Source organism: Mustela erminea, chromosome 3 (assembly GCF_009829155.1).
Source record: "Mustela erminea isolate mMusErm1 chromosome 3, mMusErm1.Pri, whole genome shotgun sequence".
In the NCBI taxonomy this organism is placed as follows: domain Eukaryota; kingdom Metazoa; phylum Chordata; class Mammalia; order Carnivora; family Mustelidae; genus Mustela; species Mustela erminea.
The window spans coordinates 9,066,506-9,076,921 of record NC_045616.1 but is presented as its reverse complement, the minus strand read 5'-3'; positions in this window follow the sequence as shown (position 1 = coordinate 9,076,921).

Below are 10,416 nucleotides of genomic sequence, written 5' to 3'. Positions count from 1 at the left end.
TAGTTCATACATACAAAGGAATATTATTCAGCCACCAGAAAGGATGAAACCCAACTTTGGCATCAACATGGATGGGACTGGATATTATGTTGAGTGAAATAAGTCAAGCAGAAAAATTCAATTATTATATGGTTTAACTTACTTGTGGAACATAAGGAATAACATGGAGGATCTTAGGAAAAAAAAAGGAAAACATGGAGGGGGAAATTGGAGGAGGAGATTAACCATTAAAGACTGTGGACTCCAAGAATCAAACTGACGGTTTTGGAGGGGAGGAGGATGAGGGGATACATTGGTCTGGTAATGGATAATAAGGAGGACATGTCTTGCATGGAACGCTGGGTGTTATATGAAACAATAAGTCTTGTATTACTATATGAAAAACTAATGACATACTCTATAGTGACTAACATAACATAATAAAAATAATGATATAAACCATACTTTAAAAATAAACTAAATAATGTAGTGAGAAATGTAGCTGGACTCTATAACATACTTAAAGTGTATATCCAACAAGAAAATCTAATAATTGCAAATGTCTATGCCCCCAATAGGTGAGGTGCCAATTATATAAACCCATTAATAAGGAAAATAAAGAAACATATTAAAAATAATACAGTAGTGATAAGAGAACTTAACACTCCACTCACAACAATGGACATATCTAAGCAGAAGAACAAAAAAGAAACAGAAGCTTTGAAAGACACACTGGAACATTTCATGGTGTCATTTATTTCCCTAATTCTGTTTTCATGGCTTCTAAGCTGTTTGTTCCAGACCTCCTTCTGATTCCTTCTCTCTATCAGTTTGTCCTCTAGATCACTAATTCTATCTTTTACCTCAGTTGCCCTAGCGTTTAGAGAATTTAGACTAGATTGGAATTCATTGATAGAATTTTTAACTTCTTCCCTGGTGGCTTTCACATCTGCTCTAATTGATCCCATGTTGTCATTAACGTTTTCTCCAACCTAGCCATGGAATGGGAGAAGATATTCACAAAAGACAGTACAGAAAAAGGGCTGACATCCAAGATCTATAAAGAACTCCTCAAACTCAACACACACAAAACAGATAATCATGTCCAAAAATGGGCAGAAGACATGGACAGACACTTCTCCAAAGAAGACATACAAATGACTAACAGACACATGAAAAAGTGTTCATCATCACTAGCCATTAGGGACATTCAAATCAAAACCACATTGAGATACCACCTCACACCAGTTAGAATGGCTAAAATTAATAGGACAGGAACAACATGTATTGGAGAGGATGTGGACAAAGGGGAACCATCTTACACTGTTGATAGGAATGCGAGTTGGTGCAGCCCCTTTGGAAAACAGTATGGAGATTTTGTAAGAAATTAAAATTTGAACTTCCCTATGATCTTGCAACTGCACTATTGGGTATTAACCCCAAAGATACAGATGTAGTAAAAAGAAGGACCAAATGTACCCCAATGTTCATAGCAGCAATGGCCACAGTCACCAAACTGTGGAAAGAAACAAGATGCCCTTCAGTGGATGAATGGACAAAGAAGATATGGTCCATATATACATTGGAGTATTGTGCCTCCATCAGAAAGGATGAATACCCAACTTTTGTATCAACATGGATGGGACTGGAAGAGATTATGCTGAGTGAAATAAGTCAAGCAGAGAGAGTCATTTATCATATGGTTTCGCTTATTTGTGGAGCATAAGGAACAACACGGAGGACATGGGGAAAAGGAGAGGAGAAGTGAGTTGGAGGATTTGGAGGGAGAGTTGAAACATGAGAGATATGGACTCTGAGAAACAAACTGAGGGTTTTAGAAGGGAGTGGTGTGGGAGATTTGGTAAGGCTGGTGGTGGGTATAATGGAGAGCATGTATTGCATGGACCATTGGGTATGGTGCATAAACATTGAATTCTTGAACACTGAAAAGACATTTAAAGATATATTTTTTAAAAAGGACACATTGGACCTGATGGACTTCATACATATGTATACACTGAACATGCTATTCTAAAACAACAGAATACACATTCTTCTCCAGTGTGCCTGGGACTTTCTCCAGAATAGACCACATACTGTGTCACAAATGTGGTCTCAACTGGTACCAAAAGATTGAGATCATTCCCTGCATATTTTTGGACCGCAATGCATTGAAACTAGAACTCAACTACAGGAAGGATTTTGGAAGGAATCAGTCTTGGAAGTTAAAGACCACCCTATTAAAGAATGATTAGGTAGACCAGTAAATTAAAGAGGAACTTAAGCAATTATTGGAAACTAACGAGAATGAAAACACAGTGAAATAACCTATGGGATACTGCAAAGGTGGTCCTAATGGGAAAATACATAGTTATTCAACCCTATTTCAAAAAATTAGAAAAGTCTTATATGAACAAGCTAACGCTACACCTAAAGGACCTGGGCAAAGAAATTCAAATAAGGCCTAAAACAAGAAGGAGAAGAGAAAAAGACAGAGCAGATAACAATGAATTAGAATCCAGAAAAAGAGTAAAACAGACCAATGAAACTAGAAGCTAGTTCTTTGAAAGAATTAGTGAGATTGATAAATCACTGGCCAGATTTATTAAAAATAAAAGAGAAAAGACCCAAATTAATAAAGCATGAATGAAAGGGGAATGATCAGACTAACACCAAGGAAAGAGAAATAATTATTAGAAGTTAATATCAGCAACAATATGTCAACAGATTAAGCAACCTAGAAGAAGTGATGTCTTCCTTGAACCTTCTACACTACCAAGACTGAAACAGGAAGAACAGACGATCTGAAGAGATCAATAACCAGCAAAGAAATTGAAGAATTAATCAAAAGCATCCCAATAACCAAAATTCCAGAACCAGGTGGCTTTCCAGGGGAATCCCACCAATTATTTGAAGAAATACCTAATCTACTAAGGGTATTCAAAGAAAGAAAGAAAGAAAGAAAGAAAGAAAGAAAGAAAGAAAGAAAGAAAGAAAGAAAGAAAGAAAGAAAGAAGAAAGAGAGGAAGAAGGAAGGAAGGAAATTGAAGGAAAACTTCCAAACTCATTCTGTGAGGTCAAGATTATCCTGATCCCAACACCAGAGAAAGACTTCACCAAAAAAGGAGAATTACAGAACAAGATCCCTGATGAATAGGGATGCCAAAATATTCACTGAGATCCTAGTCAATAGGATACAACAGTACATTAAAAAGATTATTCACCAAGACAAGGTGGGTTTATTATTTAGCATGCAAATGTGGTTCAACATTTGAAATTTAATTAATGTGATAGAGCACATTAACAAAATTAAAGACAAGAAATGTATGATTCTCTCAAGTGATGCAGAAAAAGCATTGACAAAAATACAGCATCTTTTACTGATTAAAACTCTTCAGAATGTAGGGATGCAGGGAATATTCCTCAACACCATAAAAACCACCTATGAAAAATGCACAGCAAATATAATTCTCAATGAGGAAAAGCTAAGAGCTTTTCTCTTCAGGTCAGGAACACGACAGGGCTGCCCACTCTAACCACTATTGTTTACCATGGTGCTAAAAGCCCTAGCCCCAGAAATCAGAAAACAAAACGAAATAAGAGGCATGCAGATTGTGAAAGCAGAATTCAAACTCTCTCTCTTTGCAGATGACATGATACTTTATGTGGATAACCCAAATGACTCCACTCCCCAATTACTAGAACTCATACAGCAATTCAGCTTCATGACAGGATAGAAAATCAGTTGCATTTGTATACACTAGCAATGTCACTGAAGAAAGAGGGATTCAGGATATTCACAATAGCTCCAAAAACCATAAGATACCTAGGAGAAAACCTAACCACAGACATAAATAACTGATGCTCCAGAAAGTACAGAACACATATGAAAGAAATGGAAGAAGACACAAAGAGAGGAAAAAAGATTTCCAGGCTCATGGATTGGAAGAATAAACACTGTTAAAATGTCTATGATGTCCAGAGCAATCTACAATGAAATCCCTCTCAAAAAGAAGGACAGACCTGGGGCCATCACAATGCCTGACTTTAAGCTCTATTACAAAGCTGGTATTGGCACAGAAACAGAAAAATTCGCCAGTGGAACCGAAAAGAGAGTCCAGAAATGGACCCTCATCTCTATGGTGAAGTAATCTTCGACTAAGCAGGGGAGAACATCCTATGGAAAAAAGACAATCTCTTCTGTAAGTGATGTTAGGGAAATTGGACAACCACATGCAGAAGAATGAAGATGGACCATTCTCTTACAACATACACAAAGACAAACTCAAAATGTATGAAAGAACTAAATGGGAGACAGGAATCCATCAAAATCCTAGAGGAGAACATAAGCAGTAACCTCTTCAGCATAGGCCACAACGCCTTCTTTCTAGACAGGTCCCTAAAGGCAAGGGACACAAAAGCAAAAATAAACTTTCAGGACATCATCAAAATAGAAAGCTTTTGCACAAAAAAAGGAGTCATCAACAAAACTAAGAGGCAGTCCACGGAATGAGAGAAGATATTTTCAAATGACATTACAGATAAAGGACTGGTATTCAAGATCTGTAAGGAACATCTCCAACTCAACACACCAAAAAACCAAATAATCAAGTCAAGAAATGGGCAGAAGATGTGAACAGACACCCCTCCAAAGAAGACATACAAATGACTGACAAAAACATGAAATAATGTTCAACATCACTAGCTGTCAGGGAAATTCAAATCAAAACATATTGAGATACCACCTTACACCAGCTAGAATGTCAAAAATTAACACGGTGGGGAACAACAAGTGCTGGTGAGGGTGCAAACAAAGGGGAACCCTCTTAAACTCTTGGTGGGGATGCAAGCTGGCACAGCCACTCTGGTAAACAGTGTGGAAGTTACCCCAAGACCTTAAAAGTAGAGCTGCCATATGACCCAGGAATTGCACTCCTAAGCATTACCCCAAAGATGCAGTTGTAGTGAAAAGAAAGGGCCCATGCCCATTAGTTGAACCCCAAAGTTCATAGCAGCAATGTCCACAATAGCCAAACTGTGGAAGGAGACAAAATGCCCTTCAACAGATGAATGGATGAAGAAGATGTGGTACACACACACAGTGAAATAATACTCAGCCACCAAAAAGGATGAATACACACCATTCACATCAACATGGATGGAACTGGAGAGGATTATGCTAAGTGAAATAAAGTGAAATAAGTCAAGCGGAGAAAAACAATTATCATGTGGTTTCACTCATACGTGGAACATAAGGAACAGCAGGGAAGATCAAAAGGGAAGGAAAGTGAAGGTGAATGGAAAGATATAAGAGCAGATATAAGAACAGTCCAACCAGGAGAGAGTTTTTTTTTTTTTTTTAATATCCCTGAACCTACCTGAGGGTTATAGAAGGGATGGGGATAGAGTGTGCATTAACTGGGTGATGAGTATTAGGGAGTGCACGTGTGGTGATGAGCACTGCTTGTCATATGCAAATAATAAATGGTTGATCACTACATCCAAAACCTATTATGTAACATTCTGGCTAATTTAACATAATAAATAAATACATACATACATACATACATACATAAATATCAAAAAATAAAAAATAAATAACAAAAAGAAAAGAAAAGAAATGAAAAGCTGTAGTCTTTATCACACACAGGTTTTGGTTAATACTGATTTTCTTCTTCTGGTTATTGTTACGTCATTAGAAGGAGCTTAAAACAAAGAAGGGTTTGTGACAAGCAACACTGGTCCTCATTTCTATCTATATTTCTACCTATATATGTATATTTAATGTATCATAAGTAAATACAAACTTCTAAGTGGGATTCACCTAGGTACTAGGATTCTAAGTGTGTATTATTTCTACTCTTTTTTGTGTGTGCATGGTGACTTTTTTTTAATTTTTATTATTTGACAGAGAGAGACACAGTGGGAGAGGGATCACAAGCAGGGGGAGTGGGAGAGGTAGAAGACGACTCCCTGCTGAGCAGGGAGCCCATTGAAGGGCTCCATTCCAGAACCCTGGGACCATGATCTGTACATTTCAAATATTCCAAGTTATATTTATCATTATTTTATTCATAAAGCATTCTGAATTTGACACATATACTTGTTTTACTGATAAGATTGATAAGATGCTATAAACTTGGGGATAATTATCTAATTAGATCTTTAGTGTTCTTAAAGACTATCCAGATGAAATCCCACTTCTGAGACAGAAATTAGTCCACTATTATTTTATGGATATGAATTTTGATATGAAGTATATTCTCAGCATATTTCTATAAAGCACATTTATAAAAAATTGTCCTTATGCTGTTAGGAAGCACATTTTTATGCTATTTTCCTTATACATATACCAGATTCATGACAATGAATAATATAATAATTATATTTTGAACAAGAAATTTGGGCTTTTATTTAGTACTGTGAATCAGTATAATTTTCATCTGTGAAGTTGAATGAACCCATTTAGGCTTCATGTTTTTATATTAAAACAGCAGGACAAAATGCTATATCCTTAAAAGCTTATCATGTAATTATATCAAGCAGAAGCTGGTTACCATTAATTGGTTTGCTGTACAATTTAGAGAGAGGACACTTTGTTACTATGAGACTTATTCCTCTGCAAGTGTTACCATGGAAACCACACAACTTTGTCTGATGAATTTGCTAATAAAGGTTTCCTACAGATTCCAGAGAATTATCAATTCCCTTACTAAATCAAAGATCCAATTAAGTACAGTTTCTAAAGGGGAAATATAAAGTTTTAACTCTTGCTAATTAGGAGGTTATTTAACAAGGCTCTGTGGGTGCTCCGATTAGCCAAACTCATTAAAAGTTTTTCACCTCAATCCCAGGGGCCTGTTTTAATTAGCTCCTGAAAACCACTCTTTCAATTAGGGCCTTTCTCTTCCATGCTTAAAGCACATAAGTGCCTATGATTAATGCCTTGTTGTTTTTGTTAGTGAGCATCCCAACCCCACTAATGTTAAGAAGAAAAAAGAAATGTCAAAATTTCTTATAATTTATCCAGATTTCCAGGAAGTTGGAAATGCTGTTAAACTTCTGTTTATCAGTTTCATTAAAGATATATCAAGTAGCAGAATACTCCACAACCTCTCTAAAAACAATTTATTTTTTATTTTTTGAAGATTTTATTTATTTGTCTGAGAGAGATATCACAAGTAGGCATAGAGGCAGGCAAAGTGGGAGGGAGAAACAGGCTCCCTGCTGAGCAGAGAGCCCAATGCGGAACTTGATCCCAGGACGCTGAGACCATGACCTGAGCCGAAGGCAGAGGCTTAAACTACTGAGCCACCCAGATATCCCTCTAAAGACATTTTAAAATGTATCTAAATAAAATTATGCATGTGTAATAGATTATATCATAGGTCCAACAAACCCAGTAGTGATTTGGAGGGCTACTGTGGAAATCTCCAAAATATACAAGGTTGGAGAAATGTTATTAGTACGCTTTGCTTATTAACAATTTAATGTGTGAACATTTAAAGAAATGAAACAGGAATATCTCAGACAATATTACTGAATCATTTAATTTAGTTGCACTGTCTTGAAAAGAAAGGGAAGGAAAAGAAAGGAAAGGAAAGGAAGAAAGAAAGGAAAGGAAAGGAAGAAAGAAAGAAAGAAAATGATTATCAAACCATTTGCCTTCTGAGATCCTTTTATATCTCTTAGGTGCTGTACTATATTACTAATATATCCATTTACAATGATAGGTATCAAAGTGTTAAGGCATTGAAGAGTGTTTAAATCATGAAATGGGGATCCAAGGACTTCCCTCTTTACTTCTCCATAGCTACTCACATCTATGACTTCTCTGGTAGGGATACACACCTTGCTCAATGCTAGGCAAAAAAAAAAAAAGACCCTTTATAACTACTATGATTTGGGGGTTTATTTTTCTTTCCCAATTATTTGGTTAAAGAGTTAAACCTGACTGTGTAGTTGTTTTAATCACCCTGAGTTTCATCTATTTCCTTTCACCTAAATTCATAGGCAAACTTGAAATTTTATAGATTCCCCTCTGAAAGTGAAAAAAACCATGACCCCAAGAGGGCACCCAGACATTAAAAGGAAGTAAAGTCTTCCCATAAAGATTAAAATTATTTTTTTCTTTTTTTAAACTTGGATATTAAACATTAGTTGAGTCATTAAATAAATTTATCATGTCACACCTGTATTTTACACTCATGGTAGAATACAAAATATGAGGGAACATCTATGCAAAAATACCTGTGTAAACTTGTTTTAGGATATGAGGCGAAACGAAATGTATTTTTCCTGTAGCAATGCATTAATCATAAATACCTTGCTACCTCATGTATTCTCAAGCAAGACATTTCCTGAAAGAAAATAGCCTGACTTATCTCCTGCACTGATAATTATTATTTGGAAACACAATCTAAAATGGGGCAGATGATATTGAAAGAATTTAACTTATTTCCCTGACACATCTAAAGATATATCTTTTACATTCTTGACCCAACTTATTTCTTTAAGTGACTCAATATACTGCTCTTCCTTTTCATTAAAATGGAAAGTCACAGGAGAACTGAGATCTAAGCTATCTATAAGACCAATATTTCCCTGTTGTTGTTTTTGTTTGGTTTTGTTGTGTTTTTTTTTTTTTTGGTAGTTCTTATAAATGCTTGTCCATTTACATGTAGGGTTATAAATAACTATACTTTAGGGTCTGTGTAGGGAACATCAGAGGAGAATTGACAACATCTCACTCACTTTGTTTTGCTTTTGCATAACACCCTCTGTGTGATTAACATGACTATCGAGTAATAGAAAGGTTGTTTTTTGAGACTGGGGTTATTATGAACAGTGATCCCAAGAAAAGCACCATATATTTTCTATGTAATAGATGCATATGAGATTATTGGTTATAAATGTCAAGTTATTAGCTCAGATTATTCATTAATTTAACTTTATTATGTTGTTTTTTCTAAAACCAAGTTGTATGAATTTAGACATCTTCCATCCATTATGAAACTGTGTTTATTCACAGATAACTAATAGTATTGTGAGATTTTTAAATGTTTTTGTTTGTTTGTTTACAGTTGGTTTTGTTTTGTGGTATCTCATTGTGACCTCAGTATTTATTTCTCTGATTTCTGAGGTTGAAAATTTTTCAGCTCTTTATCTGATTTTAATGTCCTACCTGAGAGTGTTTCTTAAAGGTTTTTTTGCTTTTATTCTATAGATTGTTTTTACTTTACTGTTTTGTCAAAGTTACCTATGATTTGGGTGAATAAATTTTCAAGCAAGTTCAACCCAGTATTGCCTCACCACATACTTGGACTGTACTCTTGTTGTTACCTTCCTCAAGATTTCTTCTTTATACAAAACTCATTAATATTATAGAACAAGCTTGGTGCCTGTGCATATGCAAAACTGAAATATGGACTCAAGAGATGACATTCTAAAGATAACTCCTCTTTTATTCTTTCCAGAAAGATTCTTCCATATGAACTTTCTATGGATTTGGAGAAAGTGTCCTATGAAATATAATCATTAATGACATCTGGTGGTAGCTGCCTGGGAATGTTCATCCTTACTGGTCCTCCTTTCATTCCTGCCTCATTCCTCTTCTCCTTTTGTTAATGAGTTCTAGCATGGTGTTTCTAAGGAAATAGTAGGATGCAAGGCTTCTTCTCAGGCTTTGCTTTGTGGGGATTCTGGGACAAGGGAATTTTTAGAGTTGCCCAAAATGAAGACTCTTGAGTTGGGACAAAAACATACCTGTTGGCGACCAGCTGGGTGCAGACATCCATGGTATGAAGAACAATTACCTTGTAACTAAACTAGATGAAACATAGCTGAAATATCAGAATTTTGGATAAGTGGTAATTTTTGCACATGAATGATATGGGGCAACATAAATTATAAGAATTTTGTAGTAATGTAGCTCTTTCTCAAAATGATTGAATATTGAAAAGAGAAAATGTGAAGTTCAAAGCATCCAACTGCCAGTCTAAGGCATTCTTAAAAAGGAAGAGTGTGACTGTGTCAGCTGTGGAGAGAGCCTCATTGTCAAGCAAAAGGGAGAATATGACAAGAATCAAGTGCAATATTTAATTATAAGGATGAAGAACTTCATTGGGTGCTAGATTTACATTTTCAACTGGTCTCCTCTGTCAAAATCACAATCCTGGTAGAAAATAAGACCTGTGTCCCACATCAGTACCACTGAAGGAGACAATCCTGAAAACTTTAAAAAAGTGTCTTTTGTTTTGTTTTGTTTTTGTTTTGTTTTGTTTTGTTTTGTTTTTTATGTCCAAAACATGAGGTGTGTCCTGCCACCTTTGGCAAATAAAAAAGATTTATTTTGCTTGGAGGCTTAACTAATGCCTAACCTGAAATAGGTGATTCAAACACTGATAACTTTTTCTGAATATCTCTCTCTGTTATTCC